Below are 21,444 nucleotides of genomic sequence, written 5' to 3' on the forward strand. Positions count from 1 at the left end.
TGTGTCACTTTTTTTTTTTATATTTTTACTTTTTTGTTTTGTATGTTTTATATTTTTAATTTCAATAAATTTTGTGAAAAAAACTAATAAAGATATCTACATGGCACTATAATTTGATTTTTTTTCTTTTCATCTTTTTTTTTTGTTTTTTATTTAGATAAATTTTGTAATAAAAAGTCGATAAATAAGGATAGCAAAACCAGTGGAGTGGCAAACTATCATAACGATTTTGGAGTTACCCTACAAATTTGGAAACAAAAATGAAAAAAATAAAAAAAAACAAAAAACTAAGTTGCCACCAATATTTTTTGGCGAAGCGCAATTGACCACCTATTAAAATTTATCATTTTAATAAAATCTTAAAATTTATTAAAAAGATGATTTTAGAGTCTGTGAAATAGTTTGAGTCCATGAGTCAGTTATGCGTGGGAAAGAATTAGTACCTCCACAACGCCCATTTAAAATAATACCAATTAATTATGTGCTATCCATTAATATTGACAAAAACAATCTTAATTTCGATGTTTAAAAAGTAATTTCTTTGACTTCCTTTGTTTATCAAAATTTTGATTTCTTGTTATTTTTATTCCATATCTATTGTTCCATTTTTATTCCAAAAAAATAAATTAGAACCCTTTTATTAAAATAATTCTTAGCATGTTATAGTACATTGGTAACATTAGAAGAATTCTTTCTTACTTAGAGATTTCTTAGGCATCGCTTCTCGAAATACTTTAAAATCCTATCTTTGGATATTCGTATTTATTTTTTGTAAAAATAAGATCATGCATGCAATGAGAATGACAATATATTGATGCACACATTTTATGTTACTTGATAGAAATTTTATTAGTCTTTTTGATTTAAATTTTTAAAGAAAAGAATAATTTTTATCATATCGAAGATTTTCTATAAATACTCTAATGCACTAGTAATATTTAAAAAAAATCTTCTCACCTAAGAATTTTGTAAAGCATCACTACTTGAAATACTTTTAGAATGTCATTATTGGATAAAATTTCCTTTTTCCTCATTTTTTATTATTTTTATTTTAACAAATTAGTTAATTTTTTTTTAATTTTATTTAATAACAAAAAAAGATAATTTTTATTGTATTGAAAGTTTTTTATAAATACTCCAATACATTAGTAGTATTAAAAAAATTCTCTCACCTAGAGATTTTATAGGTATCACTACTCAGAATACCTTTGAATCTCATCGTCAGATAAAAATTTTCTTTTCTTACATTTTTACTAATTTTTTATTATTTATATTAATTATTTTTGAATAATTTTTTCTATTTTTATTTCTAATTTTTAAAAACTTATCAAAGGTTAGAAACCATTTTTTTTATTATTGGTATCATAGTCATTAATTATTAATTATTATTTTTTATCATTATTTTACAAAGTTTATTTCAAATTTTAACAAAATTATAAAAAATTTTAACTACGTATTTCATTTTTTTTGCTTTTATTTTTACTAATTATTATTATAAAATAATAAAAATTTATTCTAGCAAACTTAAATGTTTTAACATGTACAAATATTATTAATAAAAATTCAAAATAATAAAATAAATATATTAAAAATTTAAAAATTTAAAAAAATTTTTTTTTTACCTAAATTAGACCGATCAATGGTCACGTTAATGTTAGTTTGGGTCAATTCTGCTAGATCGATCAACAGTTAAAAGGGGAAATAGGTCACCAGGTCATTGAGTAACCTTGGTTGCGTCGCTGGGTCACATACGGATCCTCCCAAGCCTGAACAACGTCATTTTTGTTAGGCTATAAATAGCCCAAATCTAATCTTTTTTATTTTCCCTTTTCCCTCTCTCTCTATCCTCCCTTAAATTTTCCCACCTTCTCTTTCTAAGCCTGTCGACAAATTCATGTAAACCTAGATTCCAGATTCCAGTAGGCTTTGCAAAAATTGGTGGCCAAAAAATTTAATGGTCATCGGGAAATTAAAAAAAAAAGCAAGATTTTAGTGATCGAAAAATTCAATGATCACCAAAAAATTTTGAATTTTTAGTTTTAGTGACGCCATAAAATTTTTCTAAAAATTCTTAAAAATTTCTAAAATAGCCCCTTAACTTCCTCTACACTTTTCGTAAGACACTTTTTGAAGAAAAAAAATCCCTAGCTTCTTGAATCAAGGTTTTTATTTTGGGTTGAAAACCCCTATTGTTTTTTACTACTCGTTTGGTTTTTTTACTAGGTTTGCATGGTATTGTTGTTGATTTTTTGGTGATATTTTTTTATTTTTTGGTTTTGGTGGAATGGGTTGGTGTTTGGCACGAGGCTGGTGCATGGTGGAAAAGAGGCTGACAAGGCTTGGGTTTGGTGGGAAAGGGAACGGCAGTTGGGTGGTGGAAAGGGGACTAGTATTTGGAATGGGGCTAGTTTCATCTTTTTTGTCCTCTTTCTAGGTTCCTTGTATGGTTCTATTTATAGAGCCTGTGAAAAATCAAATCTAAAAAAATCTAAGATTTGAATATGATAACTTTAGATTTGAAGAAGAAAAAAATGATACTGAAAGAAGAAAATGTGGTGGCCACCGGTGACTTATTCCACCAAACCTAGCTTTTTGGAAATTTTGTTACACAGTCTGACAATACATTTAATGCACTAAAGACTTTGGCTAAACCAAAGAAGGAAGAAAGAAATGGCAATAAGAAAAGAAAATAATAATAAAATAATAAAAATAATGATAAGAATAATAATAATAATAATAATAATAATAATAATAAAACAAAATGGTGTTTACATATATTTTATTATTTATTTAATTATATATTTACATATATATATATTATATTAATAAAATTATTATTTCATAGGTTAATTTAATAAATCTATGTGACATCTCCATTTAATTTTTTTCCTTTTTTTTAAGTTGTTGACTTTTTTAATTAGATAAAATTTTAAAAAAATCAATAAATGTAGAGATAACAAAACAACTCTTATGGATTTCAATTTGCTTTGATACAATATGTGTCTATTTTTCAAAACTTCAAGATAGTGTTGAGGTTTTTTCTTTCTTAAAATCGGGGTCAAGTCGATGGTGAGTTTAAGTTCTTTTGTTTTGCCCCTAGTATTTATATAATTATATTTTTAATTAATTATTTAATTTTATATTTGTATATGTGTATTATATTAATAATGTTATTATTTAATATATATCTTAATTTAATAAAAATATTATATTTATATATAATTAAGATGTAATCCATCCATTCATCCATTATATAAATTTTACTTATTTTGATTTTTGTTTGACCCTCATTCAAGGTATTGATGTGTCACTTTTTTTTCTTATGTTTTATATTTTTAATTTCAATAAATTGTGAAAAAAACCAATAAAGATATCTACAAGGCACTATAATTTAATCTTTTCACCTTTTTTTTTTGTTTTTTAATTAGATAAATTTTGTAACAAAAAATCGATAAATAACGATAGCAAAACCAGCATCTCAATTTGATAGGAAGGCAAATTTTTTATTTTTTTGTTTATTTTCTTAATTATATACATTTTATTAAAAAAATAAGATTGTTGGAATTGTCTACATAGCACCCTATTTATTTATGTCTTTTAGTATTTTTTTTATTTTTTGTTTTTGGTACTTTTAATTAAATAATTTATAATAAAATAAGCTAGTTGATAAGAATAACAAAACAATTAGTATTCGATAGGTTTCGATTTGTCTTAATTTGATATGGATATTTTTATAAAAAATCGATATTAAGCCAAATTAGATCAATTTTTTAGGAATGCAAAAACGGGTCAAAAGTGGATTGGAATACTTTGTCCCATGCTATCCTGTAATATATATATATATATATAGAAGTATATATATTTTATTATATATTTAATTATATATATGTATTATATTAATAAAATATCATTTTATACCTTATTTTAATATATTAACATCTTAAACGAGATTTAGATGTCCACATGGCACCTCAATTATCTTTTTTTTTTTTTTAAATTTGTAATATTTGTTTTTTTTGTACTTTTTTTTTGCTAAGAATGTTATTAATTGATACCTTAACTTAAAAAATTAACATTTTAAACTCATTTGGGATACCTATATAGTACCCCAATGAGCCCTTTTTTCATTTTGTTTTTATTTTTTATTTTTTGTTTTTCATTTCTTCTTATTTTTATGCTTTTTTATTAAATTAATTTTGTGAAAAAAATGAGCCCAATGGATGTATCCACGTGGTACCCCAATTTGGTTTTTATCTTTTCATTTTTTTTTGTATTTTTTAATTAGATAAATTTTATAACAAAATGTGATAATTCCATAGTTTTTGATCCATCTCGATCTGTTAGAATGAGATTTTTTAAAATTAGAATCAGGTTTGGAATTGGCTTGGAACATGTCAAATTTTTTTAAGATAAACGAAATCAGGGCATAAGCATGTTTAGAATACTATGTTCTTTTTTGTTTTAAGGTACATATAAAAGTATATATTTTATTATTAATTTAATTTTATATTTATATATACATTATATTAATAAAATTATGAATTGATATTTTAATTTAAAAAATTAATATTTTAAACTCAATGGGAGTGTTCATGTGGCACTTTTTATGAGCTCATTTTTTCTTATTTTTTTAATTTTTGTTGTTTTTTTCCTTTTTGTCTTTTTTCACTTTTTTGTTTTTGTTCTTTTGTTTTTGGTTTACATTTTTTATTAGATATGATGTCAATTGAAATATTCACGTGCGTCACTTCATTTGAAAATTTTTTTTTCTTTTAAGGCTTTTGTTTTTTATAATAAAAAATTTTGCAACAAAAAATAATTGGTGAATAAGGATAGCAAAACAAAAAGAATTTGACAAGCAGCAACGCGCGAGTATCCACCGAATATATATAAAGATTGCTTTGAAGCTTTGCCTCAGCCATCATTTATGCTTTTCGGGTGGAAAATTATTCAAGAAACCAAAAAAAAAAAAAAAAAAAAACCACAAAGAAATCAAGGAAACAAAAATCCATAGGAATTTTCTTGGTTCGAAAACTTAATTACGTTTATGGAATAATTTTTTTTCTATTATTAAAAATTAAAGAACAATAAGATCTTTTTTAATGGTTACCCAAACCAACCTAAAAACCCTTTGTACACAATCTCTCAATAGCCCCCAAAAAACAACCATCCACACCCACTCTAATTCCACCTAGAGTAAAAACAGTTATAATGGTGTTTCTCTCTAAAACTTCCAAAAGTACTATATAATTTCTAAAGCTTAAAGAATCACTTTTATAATATAAAAGTCTCATGCAGAATAGGTTTAATTAAGATATTGAATTCTAAACAAATTAAAACTAACAAATCTCCAGTTTTTGCTTCAACTCAAACTTTTTAAGCTTCTTCCACTGGTCACACCCAATATCAACTCTCAAATTCCATCTACTTTCCAACACCTTGAAAACTCTCCAAGTGAAAGACTTTCTAAACTATTGGATTTCATATTTACCCCAACTACACATAATGAATTAAGTATGGTTTAACATTCAATTCCATAAACGGCCAATGCACATGTGTAGTCGTCTAAGTTAAAGGCATTAGTCGATTTTTGAGAGGAACTTCCATGACCCCTCAAATTCACTATCATTGCCAAGATTTGTCTTCCTCTAACAATTGTCTAGACCATGGGAGTTTTTCATCACCTCCTCAACAAATGAAATTTGACTACGGTAGCTACCATCCCCAATGAACCATTGCCATCCCTTCGAGGCCTCACCTTCTAAACAATACAAACCATTATGCCAAGTCTCTTTCATCAGGACCATGCCATCTCATGTGACTATTATCACTCCACCATCGGCAAAATATTTATTTATACCCCTGAAAGTCTAATAGACCCAGTGATATTTGTTTCTTACACATCTTAGAGACATAGCCACACCATCCAAAGAGAGCACAATACTATTAAACATTTTGATTTTCACAACTCCAAAACCCATGACCCTCACAATTGACTTGTCATCTAAAGTCAAATTCCTAACCACCCTTTCTTAATGCAAATAAAATAATCCTTATAGGAGCATACATGAATAACATAAGCAGAATCTAAATACAACCATTACTAGAGTTTGCATCCATACCTTCAGAAATTATATCATTATAATTATCATCATCAGCAACGAAAGCACTCACCTTTGTTTTTGTTACCTTCATCCACTTTGTAGGACAATCTCACCGATTATGTCCATACCCTTTACATCGAAGCACAAAAGATGCTACTTTAAGATCCCTCGTTGACTAACTTGCTCTTCCAAACCTCAGCCACCAATTTCGACTCAACTGAATTTGTATCTCCTTCCCTAATATTCTTTTGGACTCCACAAGAAATCAACTCTTCTTGTGCTTGATCTAATATAATTGTATCTTTCTCGCAAATTAGAGATTTGAAAAAAATACCTTATAAGAGTCTTAAAGCGATGAAAGGAACTAGTTCCTTCTTCTCTTCCTACACTTTCATATCAACCTTTTAAGCTCATCAATGATTCCGTCTAATTCGTTCATGTGCTTTATACGATCTCCACTCTCCATCTTTAAATGATACAGTTTTCACCTATGCTCCAACTTTGCCCACAACTGTATAGCGCATTCCTTATTGACAATGTTATTAAACACATTATCCCCAATGTAAAGCTAAATAATAAGGGTGATATCGAATCAGATTGGTTCGAATATTTAATTTTTTTATCCGATCTGACCTATGTGGGTTTCTTATTTTATCATCTGTATGTGATCTGCATAAAATGAATAACAAGATAAAATCGATCCACATAAATTCAGATCGGTTATTTGAATTTTTAATGGGCTTTGATTTCAATTTTAAATGTTCTTTAACTTGGCCTTTTGATTCAATTAACTAAAAAAACAATATATAATTAAAATATATTTTAGTTATATATTTTAATTAAAAGCAATACAAATATTGTTTTAAACAAATTGAGTTTAAAAAAGAATGATCATCCAAATAAAATAATCTGTTAAAATAACAAGCATCAATTAAAGAAGAGCCGTGAGCTATACCTAATCTTGTCTCTTTGACAATTGCTTCCATGTGAGTTATACCTAAGTTTTATTAATACCAAAATTTGAACTTACCTTGAAGATTCGTGACGTTTTTCGGAGCTAGAGAGTAGGAGTAAGAGGAAATATAATTTCATGAGCGTGAGGTAAGGCCTAACTCTGAGAGCTGGGGGTGGGGGGACAAGGCAACATGGTTTGAATTTTGAAATAAAAAGGGAGTTTTAACTTGGAGTTGGAGAGCAAGTGCTCTATCGACAATGGAGTTAAAAAAATGGTGAATGGCTATGGAGGAGTGGCGATATGTATGAGACTAAGAGAGCAAGAGAGAGTGAGACTTAAGGCTAAAAACTAAAAAGCTTAATATGTTTGTGTTGTCGGCAGGGAGTCAATGAGAAAGTTGTGGTTATTGAGTAGGTTTTATTTTTTTTAATTAACAAAACAAGTTAATGAATTTTCGGGTGGATAAGTGTGTAATAAGTGGGCGAAATTAAATGTTTTGAGTTGGGTTTTCAATTAGACAAATGGCTTTATCCCCTTTGTAATTTCAATTTTTGGGTTTTTTCAATTTGAACTCATTTGGGTTTTTTAAAACCCAACCATATAGAACCAAACTGAGTAGAACTGGTGCGGTTTTGATTATATCTATCTGAATCCAAATTGAAAAGCTTAAAATTTGAATAAAATCAAATCTATATTCAGTTTTTTGGTTTTTTTTATTTTTCTCAGCCTTACTGAATAATGCTAACGCATCTTACCTTCAATTTTGCCCATTCATCATCCTTTATGTCATCTGGTTGTCCTTTCTCCCTCCATAGCAAAGGTTTATCAAACCATACTAAACAAGAAGACGTAGACATCAACTTTGTTTGGGTTTCGATTTAAATTTCTTGGTTCTAACGAGTTCGCAAGCCGAAATCTGATTTTTTTTTTAGCCTCAGCCCACTGTTTAATTTTTAATTATAATTATAATTATAATTATAATTTTATTACTTATATCAAAATATAATAATATACTAAATAATAATTAATTAAACAAAAAAAAAAGCAAAAAAACAAGGGATTGTTGCCAAAGTGTTATGCACAACACCATTGGTAGCGCCCACCCCTGTAAAGCCCCTATGCACCCTCTTTTGCAAGCCCTATAACACCCATTTCCTTGCCAAGCACCTGTTCCATCCATTTTTCCTAGACAGTCGACCCTATAAAGCACCCAACACCATAACCTAACAAGGTCCCCAGTCTCCGAGCACACCCTACCAAACCCATTCCGGCCATATTTTGCTTCTAACCAAGACCCATGCTATAACACACCATTCACACACGCATAGTCCCTAGCCAATGCCCACACCAGGCTAGCCCTCTACCCCAACATTGCACCCAAGCACCTTCCAGCCTCGCATCCAATACCCAAACAAACAAGCCTCCTGCCCACACCCCATTCGACCACCCACCAAGAACCACGAAACCTAGCCAACCGCTACCTAAGCCCTTTCTGGTTTTCCATGCCAACACCCTTAGACCCAATCCTTCATCAACCCCCTCACAACATCCGACCTCTTATCAAAAAGCAAAAAAAAAAAACAAGACCCAAGAAAACCCAAACCCAAAAAATGAAAAGCCTAAAAAAAACAACAAAAAAATAACATAATCCTTGCTGATCCGATGAGGAACCCAACGCCATTTCAAAGTCCCTACAATAAAAATAAAAAAAAATCAGTTTAGCTTTTATATAAAAAAATAATAATTTTTTTTTTTTAGATTTGTCCAATCTAGTAAGGTTCGATCTAAGGCGTTTCATTGAGATTTGGGCAAAACTGAGGCTAGAACGTTAACGAGGATGTTAAGGAGAGTTAGTGGCCAAAATTTGGAGGCCAAACGGCATTGGTTAATGGTGGCTCGTGATGAAGCACGGTGACAATAGCGATCGGTCTCACCATAAACTAGGTTTTTCTTTAAAGGGGGAAAGAGAGCCTGAGAAAGAGAAAAGGTAGAGAAAGAAAAAGCAGAAGAAACGAAATAAAAAAAATTTGGCCTTTTATAAAGCTTCTAAAAAAATGAAATGACATCATTTTAAGTAGGGGATCTACACGTGGACCTAGATCTGACTTGAGACCCGCATGACCCAACCTGGCCTCCTACCTTAGCCAGCCCTGACTGATCCAATTGGATCGATATTGACTAGACCGTTGACCCAAGAAAAAAATTTTCATTATTTATTTATTTATTTATTATATATGTTTTTAATTGTTATTATAAGTTAAGCATGTTTAATTTTTGTTGGAGTAAATGTTTAGTGTTCTTTTTAATATTAATGATAATAGTAAATAACAATAAATAATAATAAATAAAATTTAAATTTTGATAATTTTAAATTTCATTTAAAAAAAACTTAAAAATAAACCTTATATAATAATAATAATAATAATAATAATAATAATAATAATAATGATTTCAAAATATTTTTTCTTTTCTTTTTTTAAATAATAATAAAATAAATAAATGAATGAATGAAAGAGAATAATAACAAAAAAATGCTAAAAATAAAATTTAAAAATAAAATGATAGTAAAAATAAAGTGATAAAAATTTTTTCCTTGCTTAGATGATGGAGGGAATAAAATCACCTTTTAAAAATAATTCTACCAGATGTTGAGGAATTATTAAATAATAATAAAATTAAAAGTTAATAAATGAATGATTAATAATAATATAATGAATTCTTATAAAAAACTGTAATTAATTTTTGAAAATCATATAAACTAAACTTGCATTGAAAGTCTGCCTAAATGTTGGAGATTTTTAGAAATGTTTACGTTTTAAAAAAAAAAAGAAAGAAAAATCTTCTAAACCCCTAAAATCCTAAAATTTCTAAACCTTAAACCCTTCAAACCCTAAAACCCTCAAAATCTTAAAATCTCAAACCATAAAGTCTTAAGTCCTAAACCCTAAAACCAAACCCTAAAATCCAGACTTCTAAAATTTTGAAACCTTAAAACAAGACCTTAAATAAAAAATTCATCAAAACCCTAAAGCTAACCTACACCCTAAAATCAACCCACAACCCCAAATCATCACCAAACCATTCAGCTCCATCCTAAACTCATACTCAAAACCACTATGAAACTCTAAGTATACGTATGAAAATCTCAAGTGGACTAATTTATTCACAAATGCCACCTAGAAGATGGGGTATTTAAGAAAGTTTATTTCATTAAGAAAGTTTATTTCCTTAACCCATGATAATAATGATATTAAAATAAAAAATATGTATAAAATGGAATCTTAAATATAAATAGTCATACCTAAACTCTGCCTAGATGTTGGGGAGTCAAGGTGGTTTCATTATATTTAAGAACCCAATTTCAAATTTGCATTTCATCATCATGCATAACATCTATTAATGCATCTATTTATTATTGATTGCACTCAATTCACATGTTTATGCCCTTAGTTATCATTTGTTGTTTGATAATACCATCGTTGGCATTTTTGCACAAAAAATGTGTTGAATTTAAAAATGTGAAATAAAACCAAAATAGCATTCCAAGGGGAATAATTCTTAGTATTATGCCTAGATGTTGGAGAGTCACCAACAATTATCTTCCCTAAAGAATATTATTTTCATTTTCAAAGAATGTCATGGTAAATATCAATAAAAAGAGTTATCTTTAAAGTTATGCCTAGATGTTGGAGAATTTTAAAACAATTCTTTAACTTAAAGATTTTCTCGATATTCTTAAATAAAGAATTTTAATAAAATTAAAAAATTTTCAAATAATAAAAGGAATTATTATTAAATTTTAGATTGAAACCATTTCATCTAACATCGAAAATAACACATGATTAATTACCAATTTAAAGGCATTGTGGGGGTGCTAATCCTTCCTCACACATAACCGATTCTCAAACCCAACCTGATTTTTGATAGAGCAAAATTTATCTTTTTGATAAACTTTAAATCCATTTTTATAATTTTTTAAAAAAGATAAATTTTTGAATGGCCAATCACATCTTAAAAAAGATTGGTGGTGACTCCCCCTATTTTTCCTCGATTTTAAAATTCCTTTTATCTAACAGTTTTAAAAACTGTTATGACAGCTTAGCGACTCCATTGAAGATATTTTTTAGAGTTAAGCCAAAAATTAATCATGCATTATTCAAATTGTTGGATTTTAAGGTTCTAATTGATATTTAATTTTAATTCCTTCCATTTTAATTCTATCAAAGAAAAAATAAAAAATATTACATGTTAACATCTTACCTTGGTTTTGTTATTCTTTTTTCTCTTATGTTGTTTAATTAACATATCTCTTTGCACATACTCTGTATATTCACTCGCACTCATAAGCTCTAGACTCGGGCTCTATTCTTTTTAGGAGGAAGTAAAATAGCTACGTTTTTGTTAGATGATAACCTTTACATTTGCTAGCAAAATATTTCCACTAAAATTGAACCATTTCCATTAGTAGCCTATAATGGGTGAGGATCCTTACTAGTCTATAACAGATGATGTGAGGAATAGTTTGAGACCCTTTTGAAGTATAAATCCTAACCCAGTATATTATAAGCCATAAGGGGACTAACCTTGGATAGAGTCTTGCTAACTTTTTTATAGAAATAACCTAAATATGTATTAAATTTTGAAAAAAGAAATAGATAATAAAAGAAAAGCATTTTCTTGAAAAAAAATAAAATTTCTCTTGACATGTAGTTCATTTATTTTCTGATCATCCAAAATTTTCATTTTCAAAAATGCTTCAAAATAAAGTGAAGAAATTTGTTGGATTACCCAACAAAAACAATTTGAAAAATTTTTTTTATTAAATTCTTCATTTATTAGCCAAATAAAAATTAATGAAAAAAAAAATCTTCGAATTCGGTTATTCTGTGTGATAAAAAAAATGTGTTCTTAAATTTTTTTCGTTTCTTTTCCAAAAAAGGAATTTTAAATTTGAATGTTGTTTCATCTTTCACATTTTCATTTGATCTTTTACGTACATTTTTATTTTGTTTGAAAAAAAAAAGAAATAATAGGGTAGTATATACAGCCCATCCCATACATCTTAATAAATACAACATGCATCACATTTTAAGCATAATAATAAAATGATACATACCTCAAACACGCATCTTAATATGTTGTGCATGCACTCCATTTCATTACATAGTTTAAGGTAGTGTCTGTTTCATTAAATCGCCAACACATGCATTGCATTCCATATAAACTTATATCATGCACACAATAGGTCTGTGCATTTCATAAAAATATGTTGCATTAGTAATAAGTATACATCTCATCACTCATGTAAGTATGTCATTGCATTTCATGCACATGGATCCATGAATAATAAGGTTTGATACAATATGCATTGCATTTCACATGAACATACCCTACCAACCCTGCAATAGAACATTACATACACATTCATGGGTGATGAAAATCTTATCATTTTGGGTTTTGTACATATAAAAATTTATTATCTTAGGCATATATGCATTTCATGACATTCTTTAGTCATCATTGTCATATTCATAAACATGCTTTGTGTACCATAAGAGTTATATATTGTTTTGTGGCATTCATTTAGTAAGGGTCATAATATAAAATTTTTTATCTAAGTCTTGGAATAAAATCTCTGTCTTGGAGAAAATCAGAATGGTGAAAATGGGAGATCAATTGGAAGTAAGAATTAGTGTGTTGGAATTGAATCAAGAGGAATTTTGGCTTGAGCTTCAGGAGATGAACAACAGATGGCTCAATTGATAGAAATGGTTAAAGGTAGTGGTGGGTTAAGTTTGTTGCTCTTCAAGAATTGTTGTCAATTTTGATTCTATTAAATCAAGATCAACTGACTCCTATCAGTTCCAGCACTTTTCTCGAGCATACTAAGGCATGGGATGATTCAATAATGACCAAAGTTTGGGTGAACTCTAAAGAGGAATGGGTGAACTAGCCACACACATGACTGAGCACAAAAGTCTGGTTTCCAAATATGAGTCACCTAGCTTCAAACAACCATCACCAACTATCCCGAGTTTAAACCTACGCTTAAGTCCTTCTTATGACTACTTTTGACCTCATTTCCAAGCATCTAAGATTAAGCCGCCAAATTTCATGCAATCTCCAAGAACTCCACTCTTGAATCCATGTCCACCACCTCACATTTCAAAACCACTTGTTCAGCATGTTATCCCATCATCACCTTCTCAACATAATTTTCGACCTAAGGTTTCCCACTTCACTCTAACACCAACTATACTACTATTTTTCCAATAAAGCAAATCAACCATAGAATAGAAAAACTCTCACAACACCAAAGGGAAAACCCCTATTGACCTAATACCTTTGTCCTACATAGAGTTATACCCATTGCTTCTAAAAAGCTACCTTATTACCTATATCCCTGTTGAATCTCATAAACCACTTTTCCTAAATGATATAATCTCAATGCTCGATATGAATACCATCTTGGCTTTGCAAGTCATTCTTTGAAAGACTACATGGCTTTGAAACATAAGGTGTAGGGACAGATGAAAGTAGGATATTTGGTTTTGATGCTGAATGAAGCCAATTGTTTATAGAAATCCTTCATCGATCAATGTCGAGATAGCAAGTAGTATTGTAGGTAGTCATAAAACTAGTCAGGATAATGAATAAAAAGTAAAAGCCTTAAAGCAAAGAGCTGTCCTTACCAGTGGTCATAGTCAACTGCTTTTGGATTTCTTAGGTGAGGCAAGGGGGAATAAGAGCGGATCTAGCACTTTTTGGCCCTAGCCCTAGGATGGTCCATGATGTGTAAACTTGAAACTTTTTGGAATGAATGAAAACTTTTTTTTACCTAAATTTTCTATGAATGGATCCCTCTATCTACATTTAATAATGGTATGCTTGAATGAGCCTGTGAAAAAGAGTGGTGGTTGTAAATATGTTTTCATCAAACTTTTAAGGTGAAAGGAATGCCTTTAGATAACCCAGCCTGAATATAAGATGGAAATCAAGTTTCTCCTCAACAATAATAATAAAATTTAAATTGTATATCATGTATCATTTGTTTGAATTCATTGTTTTTCATGCCAACTAAGGATAAGGAATGGTGATTGTGAATATACTTTCGTCAAACTTTCAAAGCAAAAAAATATATTTTGAAAGTTATAATAATAGAATTCATGTCATAGATCTCTAACTTTAGGTAATTAATAAAAGGTTCAAGGATAATGCATCATAAGAAATAAGATCAATTAAGTCTATGCCCTTATAACACTCGAGCCAATACCAGAATCATGGAAAATAAAGATCTAAATCTGATGGACAGAGTGGAAAAGGCCTAAGGAAATATTAGGGAAACAATTATGGAAATGCAATATAATATGGACAGATAATTAGCAAAATTAAAAAAAAAAATGCTGGTAGGGTTGACAAAAAGAAAAGGAATTGTTGAAACACATAAGCCAATGGAAGAAACAGTTGTTGAAACATCATCGTATCCATCTGGGTTCACATATGTTCAAGACCCTCACATGTTGCAAGTGCCTCCAGCAACTCATCAACCTTATATTGATACTTTTGTCAAGTTGCCTCCAATTCAAATAAATGTCAATCCTGAGTCTACTCCTTATGACTCCATTCGTGTGCCTAATTTGAATGATCCAAAAGAATGGAAGCAACTAAAAATGGTGCCAGATCGATCAAGAGATACAGTAATGAAGGATAAATATGATCTGTTGGAAGAGAGAATAAAGGCAATTGAAAGCCATCATATATGTAGGAATGTTGATGCCAATGAGCTTAGTCTAGTGCCTCATCTTGTCATTTTGTCAAAATTTAAAGTCTTAGATCTCAAAAAGTATGATGGAATGAAATGTCCTTCAACACAGTCGAAAGATGACAGGTCATACTTATAATGATAAGTTGTTGATCCATTGCTTTCAAGATAGTCTCACCAAGTCTGTAACAAGGTGGTATGCCTAACTAGACCGAAGTGAGATTTGCTCCTAAAATGATTTGGCTAGAGCTTGCCTTCCTAGCACAATGCAAGTATGTTGAAGATATGTACTAGATAGATTGTCCCTATAAAACTTAAAAATAGGGTAATTAAAAGTTTTAAGGAATATGCACATAGATAGAGAGATGTAGCAGCCCAAGTACAACCATTTTGTCAAAGAAAGAACTCACTATTATGTTTGTCAATTCTCTGAATACTCTTTATTATGAAAGACTAATTAAGAATATCTCTAAAAACTTTGCTAACATAGTGATTGCCAAGGAAATGATAAAAAATGCAATAAAAAATGGCCTGATTAAGTTAAATGATGCAACTGATGTTGAAAAGGGAAATACATCGAAAAAGAATGAAAGGGAAGGGCAAATAGTCACACCTGAAGGGCATTTACTCAAGAACTTCATCCTATGCAGTTATTATCCTTTTCATTAACCCTACGTCCTGGTTATAACTAGTATCTCTCAAAGCTCATATCTTTGCCAACTAAGTCAGTATCTAAGTTTTCCTACAAGTTCTTATCCCTAAAAGACCATTCACAATCTTGTCCCTACATTTGAGCCTACCACCCGACTAACAAAAAATCAAATAAAAAAATGATCAAAAGAAACTTTTCATCCCTATTTTTCACCTTTTACCTTTGCTAATAGAAGGTTAATATCTCACTTTTATGCCTATAAAAATAACACCTAATCTATCGACAATAAGTTATGATCCTAATGGCAAGTGTGATTATCATATAGGGGTAATTGGCCATTCAACTGAAAAATGCAGACAGCTAGCTAAAAAAAAGGTTAAAGTTCTTATCAAGAGTGGTATTCTGACTCCAAAACTAATGGAACAGTGAAAGTCAACTCTATCCATTTGTAAAATGTGAAGAGTTGAAATGTGAAAGAAGGTTTCAACTATTAAAAGATCAAGATAGGATGGTTTGCTTTTGAACCTTTAACTTTTTATGTATAACTTATGCATGGTGTCCTTAGGAGTTATTTAAATTAATCTTGTTAAACTTTATTTTGGAATAAATGAATGCTTTCGAATTTTTCTATAAAATTTTATCTCTATGCTTTTGTTTGAATAAAAGTCTCACATAATTAATTTTTAAAATCATAAAATGAAAAGCACTTTGCTGAAAAGGGGAGAAAAGCAAAAAAAATGATTCGCAATAACCCATTAAGTAGTTTTCAAGATCAAATAAAAAAAAACAAGCATTTTCAAAGAGAAATATACGATTTTTTTATGGCAAGAATCTCAAAGTAATTGGTGATTACTATATAAACATAAAAAAAAACCCTCATCCAATACCGTTACACTTTTCCTTGACCACTTCCATGTTTTAATCCTTTTGAATAATTTTACTTACCAGTCATAATCCTTTAAGAGACATGAATTTCTACTTGCGAACCTTGTCATCATTTGATATATTAAAACCATAATCTTTTCTTGGGTAATGAATAAAAGAGGTCAATTTTGAAAATTAATTTTGGAAAGCAAGGTACTCTTTTAAGTTTTTAATTGATAATTCAATGTGTGTCAAATTTTGCCAATTCTTTTAATGATCATAGACATGAAAATGCTTTAACCTTCTCTCAAGTAACCTTTGTTTCACATCTTAAGGCACATTAACAAAAAAAAAACAAAATTCCTTCTCACCTAAGATAATTTGTTTCATGCATTAATACCTTTTCCCTTTATTTTACCAAAATGCCAAACAGTTTGAAACCAAAATGAGTCTTTTTATGAACTATATGATCAAATTTGAGATATCCTATACAACTTAATTTTTACCATCATAAGAATCTAGAGTGGAAAAACAAGATGAGGCATCAGTTAAGCATTAAAAAAAACAATTAATGTCTATAACACAAAAATAAAATAAAAACAAAAAGAAAGCTTTTTATCTATTTTTTTCAAATAATTTGCTCTTCTAACTAAGTGATCATGTTTTAAACGATGAATAGCCATCTTTTACATATAAAAAAATTATTCACTTACTACCCATTTGAGACTATTACATTTTTTGTTCCAAAATGAACCCTAGCCAAAGATCATGTTTTACATTATAAGGCAAAATAAGGATATCTTCAAGAAATCAACTTCAAGAAAAGTGTTTGATATTGATAGCATCTAACATGCACCTTAGAGATGAGAGCTCAGGGTAAAAAATAAAGGAGGTTTCAATTAGAATCCTAAGAATTTAAGAAAGAAGAATGCTAAAGTTGAAATCAAATGTGTCCAAAAAAAGAAAAAAAAATAAGAGAAAGACATGTACCTCAAATATGAGAATTTGGGTTACAAAAAGAATAAAGTTTCAGTTAGAATCTTAAGCAAAACTTCGAGAAAAAAGAATGTTGAAGTTGAACTCAGATGTTTCTAAAAAAAAAAAAAAGACATGCTTCTCATATATGAGAGCCTAGGGCAAAAAGTGAATGAAACAATGGTTAGAACCTCATGAAGACAAAATTCAAGAAAGAAGAATGCTAAAGTTGAAATCAAATGTTTCAGAAAAGAGAGAGAAAAGAAAAAGTAAAGAAAGAAAAACACATGCCTTTTCATCCAAAGAATGCTCCATAAGATCCTTGGCCTAATTACCTTGAATAATATATTTTGAGCCTGCTTATCCATTCTTTTAGAATCCTGAACCTTGACCTATATTACATACCTTAAAAAGTCTATTTTGATCAAACGTAGACACTTGAATTGAAGAGCTATATCTTTAAAAATTTGTACATAAGAGTTATGTCTTTGAAATTTGTACATACCTATGAATTGGCAAGATTTTGCCAAGTTCTTTATTATTAGAAAACATAGCTCTAAGGTGAAAACCTAAAAAGGATAGTTTAAAGCTAGAGCCACTCTTAAAGCTTTAAAAGAATTTTAGAGTTCCAAAGTTCTATCTAGAATAAAAAGTCACAATGTAAAACCTTTTAAAGGATCAATACCCATTAAAGACTTTGCATTCACTAAAGAGTGAAAATAAAAAGACCAACCTGTTTCTCTTCTCAAATCTTTTTTAAAAAATAATAGTTAGTTTAGACACACATTGAAGTATCACATTTTCAATAAAAGAAAAATGTTTTAGAAAAATGATATTTTTTGTGAGCCCAAGAGAAATCCTTATAACCCTTATTGAGCCTTCTTTAAGATATGCTCATCGATGAAAAAATTGAATTATCAATCACCTCATCCACAAGTATTTCAAATAGTAATCATCGATTTACAAGAGATTCAAAAGTTATGTGTTTTTAAACTTTTTTCATTGATTACAAAGATACTTTATGTGTGGTAATTTTGTGATCACTTTTGATAAGTTTAGAGATATTTAAGCATTTTGTTCAGAATATTGAGATCATTATTGGTGAAGAATGGACATTAAAAACTTGAACAAAGATCTTTAAAAAAAAAAGAAATAAAAAGAGTCTTTGCAGTGGCATCACTTGCAAAAGACATTTGACCTGTATGTTGCAAAAACAAAAAAGAAAAAGAAAACAAAAAGAAAGAAAAAATTGCATTGGTATCAATTACATGTGCATTATCGAGAAGACATTTGACCTACATGCTGCAAAAACACAAAAAAATCTTCGTATTCACACCACTAGCAAAAGACATTTGGTCTGTATGCTGTAAAAACAGAAAAAACATTCACATTTACATCACTTACATTTACACTTGTATGTGCATCATGAAAAACACATTTGCATTTGCACCATAAGAAAGAAATTTGCATTTGCATCCTAAGAAAAAGGTATTTGTAGGGGCATTTACATGAAAGAAACATTATCATTTGCATTATGAAAAAAAGTCAAATGTATTTGCTCCAAGCATTCGCATTGACATTTGCATTCACATCGACATTTCCATTAGTATCATTTGATGAGAATAGACATTTGTATCATTTATCAACTTTGGGGAAAAAAGAGAGAAGGAAGTTTATCATGGAAAGATGAGAAAAAGAAAAAAAAATTAGCTTGATAGAAGACCAAAATATCAAAAAGGTTTGAAAAGTTGAAATAAAAATTATCTACAAAAAGTAGAGGGATTGTTGAAAAGAAAACATATGATACAAGATAAGACTTAAGTCTAGTTAAGTTGGCACCTAAACATATTTCTAAGACCTCCAAGCATAATCTTTAAGACTTTTAGGCAAAACATTTTAAATTTTCAAAGTTTCAACACCTCTAATATATGAGGAGCATTCAAAGATTTTGAAATCTCTAAGACCTTCGAACACAATCCTTAAGACCTTCGGGCAGAACATTTTAAGTTTTCAAAGTTTCAACACCTCTAATATATGATGAGCATTCAAAGATCTTGAAATGTCTAAGACCTTGGGCAAAACATTTTAAAATTTCAAACTTTTAACACCTCTAATGTATAAGGAGCATTCAAAGATCTTGCAATCTTTAATACTTCCGGGCAAAATATTTTAAAATTTCAAAGTTTCAATGCCTCTAATGTATGAGGATCGTTCAAAGATTTTGAAATCCTTAAGACCTTCGGGCAAAATCTTTAAGACCTTTGGGCAAAACATTTTAAAATTTTAAAGTTTTAATGCCTCTAATGTATGAGGAGCATTCAAAGATTTTGACATTTTTAAGACTTCCGGGCATAATCTTCAAGACCTTTGGGCACAATCTCCAAGATCTCCAAGCAAAACATTTTAAATTTTCAAAGTTTCAATGCCTCTGAGATGAAAAGCATTAAAAAATGTTGAGATTTGTAAGACCTCCGAGTGTAATCTCTAAGTCCTTCGAGAAGGATTTGTAAGTCTTCCAAGCTAAATCTATTTTAGTTTTAAGATTTATAAGACTTTTGGGCGTAGTCTCTAAGTCTTTTAGGCAAGATTTGCAAGTCTTCCGAATAAAATATGTTTTAGTTTCGAGATTTGTAAGACTTTGGGTATGATCTCTTAGTTTATTTTCAAAAGATATTAAGTCTTTATTTAAAAGAGTTTTCAAATTTGTTTTCGAATGATCAAATTTTCTTTTTAAATAAAAATGAAAAAAATGAAAAAAATATATAAAAAACTTTAAAAAAATTATGAATTGTTATTTCGAACAAAACTGATGCCTTTGTCTTTGCCCTATCCCTAATTCTCAGTAATGTGCAATGAGAGGTAGTTGTAGATGCCAAATTTGTCCGAGTTTCAATTTAAATTTCTTGATTCTAAAGAGTTTGTGGGCTAAAACCCCTATGCATGACACCATTGGCACCACCCACCCTTGTAGAGTCCCTATGCACCCCTCTTTGCAAGCTCTATAAGACCCACTTCCTTGGCCAAGCACCTGCTCCACCCATTCTCCCTAGACAGTTGGCCCTATAAAGCACTCAACACCCCAACCCAAAAAGGTCCCCAGTCTTCAAATGCACCATACCAAACCCATTCTGGCTATTTTTGCTTCTAGCTAAGACCTACGCTAGCACACACCCTCCACACACGCATAATCCCCAGCCAATGCCAGCACCAGGCCAGCCCTTAACCCCAACACCACACCTAAGCAACTCTCAGCCTCTCACTTAGTACCCAAACAAACCAATCTCCTGCCCACACCCCATTTGGCCACCCACCAAGAACTATTAACCCCAGCCAACCCCTACCAAAGTCCTTTCTGGTTTTCCATGCCAGCACCCTTAGACCTAATCCTTCATCAGCCCCCTACAACATTTGACCACCTATCAGAAAAAAGAAAAAAAAGACACCAAAAAACCCAAACCCAAAAAAAGAAAAACCTAAAAAAAATCAATAAAAAAATAACACTGTCCCCACCGATCCGGTAAGGAACCTAGCACCATCGTGAAATCCTTGCAATAAAACAAAAAAAAATTAGTTTAGCTTTTGTATAAAAAAATAACAATAATTTTTTTTTTGGTTTGTTCGAACTCTTAAGTTTTGATCTAGGGTGTTCCGATAAAATTTGGGCGAAACTAAGCCCAAATCGTTAACGGAAACGTCGAGGAGAGTTAGTGGTTGAAAATTGAAGGCTAAACGACATCAGTTGGCCATGACTGATGACTAAAACATGGTGATAGCTGTGGCCAATCTCGCTGTAAACTAGGTTTTTCTTTAAAGGGGCAGAGAGAGCCTAAGAAAGAAAGAGGGTTAAGAGAGAAAAAAGTCGAAAAAATGAAATTAAAAAGAAATTTTGGCCTTTTATAGAGCTGCCAAAAAAAATGAAACGATGTCCTTTTAAGCAGAGGATCCGCATGTAGACCTACATCCAACCCAAGATCCGCTTAACCCGACCCGGCCTCCCACCTCAACCAACCTTGGACCGCATTGATCGAACCATTGATCAATCTAGTTCTGGTAAGAAAATTTTTTTTTTTCATTTTTGATTTATTTATTTATTTATATTTTTTAATTGTTATTATTAGTTAAACATGTTTAA

This window comes from Durio zibethinus, chromosome 25 (genome assembly GCF_047325235.1).
Source record: "Durio zibethinus cultivar Kanyao isolate XHJ-2024 chromosome 25, ASM4732523v1, whole genome shotgun sequence".
NCBI lineage: Eukaryota > Viridiplantae > Streptophyta > Magnoliopsida > Malvales > Malvaceae > Durio > Durio zibethinus.